This window comes from Sarcophilus harrisii, chromosome 5 (genome assembly GCF_902635505.1).
Source record: "Sarcophilus harrisii chromosome 5, mSarHar1.11, whole genome shotgun sequence".
NCBI lineage: Eukaryota > Metazoa > Chordata > Mammalia > Dasyuromorphia > Dasyuridae > Sarcophilus > Sarcophilus harrisii.
Window position 1 is genome coordinate 259727442 of NC_045430.1, and position 5643 is coordinate 259733084.

The following is a 5643-nucleotide window of genomic DNA, read 5'->3' on the forward strand; positions in this document are numbered from 1 at the left end:
AATGTGCTTATCTACTTGTATTATATATCTCCTTCATAAAGTATGACTTCAAGATCAATAATTTTTTTATCTTGTGTTTGTAATGTCTAGCACAGGTCTTTTGTAAGGGATGGGGTGGGTATCAGTTGAATCAATTACCCCACTCCATTAGATGCAAGAAGTTCTTGGAAGCCATTGGATAAAACTGAGCAACCCTAAATAGAAAGTATATAGGTGAGGAAACTAAATAGTGCCCTCTGGATCTTTCTGGATAATAGAAAAATCAACTCAGAACCAAAGTATTCCAGTATCTGGGCAGTGAATGACAAGAAAGGAGAGAGAATTCCCTGGCAAGAAAGACACTGAGAGGGAATCATTTAGGGAAAAGGGGGGAAAGATCTTCATTTTCTCTCTATCTTTTTAACCTACGACCAGAGAAACATTTCTGAATGGTCAGAAGATTTCGACTTCCATTGGCGATGGGAATTTCCAAATTTCCCAAGAACAGCAGTGGTCAGAGGATAAATTCGACACACTAAGGAAATATAGCTTCAAAACATGGTAAGGGTCCCAACTTTCAGAGCCCATCAAAGATCTATTATCCGAAGGAATTTTATAAGGACTCCTGGAAGGAAGAAAATTATTTCTATCTCTTTATCACATATGTTCTAAGCTTGAGACCACCTTCCCTTTGACACTATTGAATATTAAGCAAGTGGGGCACAGACTACTGGAAAATGTATTGTTTCAACTGTTTGTAGTCATAATACTCTTTTATAAAAGTTAATTTAATCTTATCTAATTGAAATCTTGACTGACAATTATGGGAAAAGAACACCAATGGGGGCTCATGAAGAAACAATACCTCATAGCCCTTCATGGTCTCCCAAAACTATGAGGAAATTTTCTAGAGACCCACTCAAACTTGTGTATAATATATAACACTTAATAAACACATGATATCTTAATAACACATAGCAGTTTAATAAAAATGTTCTGGATAGCATTAGACATTTCAAAGAAAAGTTTTCCTGCCAAGAAACTTAAAAACTTCACAGACTTCACTTATTCCAATGACCCTGGGTTAACTACTAAATTTATCAATTTATTTTATTCCTGCTGACTCTCTGAACTTTTCCAGACAGATATGTTCCAAACATATTAGTCTTCATTAAAGTGATTACAAATTTAACCAGTTTTAAAATTATGACACACTAAGCATGTGAAAATCAACAGTCTGTAATTGAGATCCATGCTGCTCACCAGAAGGATTAAACTCCTGAGAATCAAGGGTCATAATTGCAATTTTGAAGAGTCCTCTGCAAGTCTCTATTTTAAAACAGTTTAATTCAAATGGGTTATAAGGTACCATGCAAATACTAAAGGGAGGAGGGTGGAGTCCAGTGAAAGAAAACTATTTTCTTTGAAATGGAAAAATATTGTCAAGAGGGACTTGAATATTATAAGTATGAAATTCATAGCTAATATTTTGTACTCGGCAATTGCTATGAAATGTTCATCCTTAAGATGAAGGGGAGGGTAGAAATCAGAAAGGAAATCATGGGGTAAGAAGGAAGAATTCACCCCTCAGCTTGCAATTTCAGAGATTCGTTTTTCAAATTATTTATTCTTGCTAACTAGATGCTCAATTAACATTGTTTTTTTAAATAGAGAAGGACTTAAAATTGTCGTCAGTGCCCTCAAAATCGGACATCCTGAAGTAAAGTCCTAATCATTGCATCCTAGTTACATCCCTAAGTACATGTCAATTTCTCTTTAGAAAAAGTGACTTGAAGGTAAAGGCAGTTTCTGTGAAAAACAAGCTACAAAGGAAACAACATCCATAGCCCTCAGAAAGCTGTTCACTAGTAGATGCTGATTTAGGTAAAAGTCCATATTAGCCCTGTGGAAATATTAGAGCTGGATTAAGCAATGATAAGTAACCGTTTAATCAAGAGGATGATTTAGAATTAGGCATTTGCATTTCCCAAAATCTCGCCATAAATTATTTATCCTATTTATAATTAATCAACTATGACTAGGTAATTAGAGTTTGGTGCCCAATGAAATAAGGAAATTAACCTGAATTTCTAAAGATTTCACTAACAGAAAGCACATTCTAACATGCTTTAAGGATAGACACAACGAAAGACTATGTTTTTTTTTTTGTTTTGGTTTGTTTTGGATTTGGGTTTGGGCTTTTTGTTTGTTTGGTATTTTGCTAAATATACAATTGCTAAATTCAGAAAAACTCATCCCTAGGCAGGGTAGCTACAAGGGTGGTGAGGTTTGAAACTATGACAAAATAAAGATTCAGAGTGGAAAAAAATCACAGGGGCCATTAAGTCAATACCCTCTCAGATGAGGAAACTGCCTTGTCTACGGTCACGTAGACAGAATATACCAAAAGCAGGACTTGAATCCAGCTCTTCTGCCTGCAAACAGACTTTCCCCACTATCATACACTGCTTCTAATCTCATCAATTAGAGAAGAGTTGTGATCTCTCCAAGTGGAGAAAATACCCACTGTTTTAAAACAGTGAAATATTATCACGTTGTTGAGATGCCCACTGATTATTTCGGTGAAACGTTATTTTGCGGCAGCATGGATAAGACTCAGTTATCCACTGAGAACCCTTAGGCACCCTCACCCATTGGCTCATTCCCCAAAGCCAGACAAAACTCCAGATAGCATCTACTTGAATTGAGAGCCCAGTTTAATTACAGTTCATTACACATTCACCATGAGAAGTGACTGGAGGTCTCTAAAGGATGGTCTTGCAAAACTAAACTCAGAAAGGTACCACAAAATAATCATCATAGTTTTTTGCATTGTTTCTGGCATACATCCCATTGGACTTAGAATGTTTGTTTCTGCTTTATTTGATTAGCTCACTTTCATTTCTGAGCCATCCCTCCTGTGACAAAGAAGATTATCCGTATTAAGAACAAAACAAAAAAATTTGAGCTCCTTGAAGATAATATATTTTATAAATAAAATTCCTCTCTGGTATTTTGTTCAGGTTTGGAGGTAACCCTGGATTCTTGAAAGCTAGGCCAGCAAAGCAAGTGCTGGAAAAGTTTCTGGGCACCAGCCCAGTGTTGGGCTAAATCTATGTCTTCTGAGGACTAGCCTGGCTAGACCAGAATAGACTCATCACCAGAAGCTTGGCCATGGTTGGGGAGACTCTATTAGAGAATATTACACCTGAAATGACCTTAGTGAATAATTAGTCCAACTTCCTATTTTACAAAGAATTGAGACCAAAAGATGCAAGTAAATTCACCCAAGATCATACAAGAGGTAGAATCTCTATTTCCTAACTTCCCAGCTAGTGTTCTTTCCATTATACCATCTCACCTCTTTATCATCAATTTTTATTTAGCCTTAATCCATTTTCCATTTGCATTAATGTTTTTTATGTTGATTTATTGATCCTATGCCCAGGAGAAAATCAAAGTGTTACTGTGATTTTTAATGAATTCATTAAAAAGTAATAATCATTATTTCAAAGGAAACTGAGTCATGAAGCACTGTGAAGGCTAATGACCGGTGTCTCTAAATCTGCTCTCCCCATTCACAATGCTAAGTTAAAATGAATTACCTGTGTCCCAAATTTGGCACCCGTAATTAGGTAGGTATGAGCCATATCCCTCTCACTTCCTCCAAAAAGTTCAAAACTCCAAAGAGGAAACTTGTTAGAAGGAGACAAGAATGTCCTCTAAAGACAAGCTCAGCCCAGTCATTTTCAAGGTAATTGAGGACAGATTTATATTCTGGGAAAAGACAAATACAGTCCTGAATTAAGCAAAAGGGAAGAAGATAAAAAAGAGAGATATGGCTGGCTCAACATAAATCAGGCAAGGTTGAATCATCTCAGTTTGGAGACCCGGCTCAAAGCTGGGGAAATGTTGATGTCTAAAGTTCTAATGAGCCAGAAGAAGGGCAGGGACGGGATCCAGATTTAAAGTGCATTATCAAATGGAAATTTCAAGAAGGAGAATCTTTCAAGAACATTGCTTTTCCATTTGGCACCAATGTGAAAGCACTTTCTTGACAGTGGGACTCTGGAACATAAAGTGGAAATGAGGCATTACCAAAGGGATGGGACCGCTTCTTTGAAAGCCTGCCTAGTCATCAATCCTTTTGTACTGAGTTTCTTAGGAAAAAGCAGTGTTAGTCTTGTCACATCTTGTCACGTCATGAACAGAAGATTTCAAGAAACTATCTGGATGGTCCAGCACTCTAAATTAGATTTTATTATCCTCATTTGGCTGATGAGGCAACAAAAGCCCAAACATCCTCCATCCTCACAGCATCACAGATTAAGAGAGGAAGGAAGCTGAAAAATCAATCTCATTTTCCAGATAAGGAAAATGTTTTTTTGAGAAAAGGTGAAGTGATAATGATTTGCCCAAAATCATATAGGTGGAAGAATAAGGATTTAATTTTAAGTCTCCTGACTCCAACAGCTGAGTTTTATTCCCTTACATCATACTGTCTAATTGCTCCCTAAATAAAGTTGAAAGTTTTCAACCTCACAGTCCCACATGTGAAGTTTATACTCTAGCAAAGAGCAAATTTGAATAGTGGTCTCCGACGTTTGATAACAAGCTCAGGATGTACCTCTGAATCTTTGATTCTCCCTTCTATCTCAACCCCATCACAAACATATCTACAAGGAGAAATTACAAAGGAAAGTCATTCTCTTGGGGGGAAGGAGAGGATAATGATCTCTCTTCTCTAAACCAAAGCATAAAATGACACTCCCCAAACAGTAAACATGTAGAATTATAGAACAGAGAAGAAGGATGGAAATGCTAGAGGGATGAAGCCATAATAGAAGACATTCAAGTCTGAGATTGACTAGGGCATTATCATTTGGACACAATATTCAGCAATAACTTTCCAGCAGTCTGTCTACAGCCCAGGCTCTTTATAATCAGCATAGGAGAGCACTTTATGTCGGGTCTTCTCACTATCAAATTGCCGCTTTTACAAGAGAAGGTGAGCTACTTAAATGACCCTGTGTAAGAAGTCCTCAGTTACTCCCAAGATATGCAGTCCTTTGTTTCAACTAGAATAAGGACCAGGAGTCAGACTCTACAATAATTGACCAAAGACCTTCCAGATTAAAATTCTGTGGGTTGATGACCAGCCAATGGACACTGATCCAGAAAGAGGCAGAACCTTGGCCTTCAGAGAATAAATTAAAGAGACAAGCAAGTAATAGATCAATTTAAATGCTACAAAAGAGTCAGGGTAGTAGCACAGAATGTAGTAAATGGTCCAGGAATAGTCATAAATCAACTAAACCAGAAAAAAAGATCCAGGAAGAGTCTAAGAATTTCAAGTACTTAGAGACCATTGGGGGAATTCTGTAGGGAAGTCAGTGTGCAGACCTGCTCCTATCTTTTCAATCTCCTTGAGGGAATTCTTGACTTGCCTTCTCACTGCTCTCAAGAAGTGACATTGGACACTTATAAACAAATGAGTCTTTTCTGCCCTGCCATAGAATTCACAGCCACTCTAAATTATTTAGCGTGGTCACAAAGCTAGTATGGAACAAAGATAATGCTTGACACTTGCACGTTTCAATTGCAAGTCTTTCACATGCAGTTTAGTCAACTTGACATTCAGTCTAGTAATACGGTTTTCTGGTA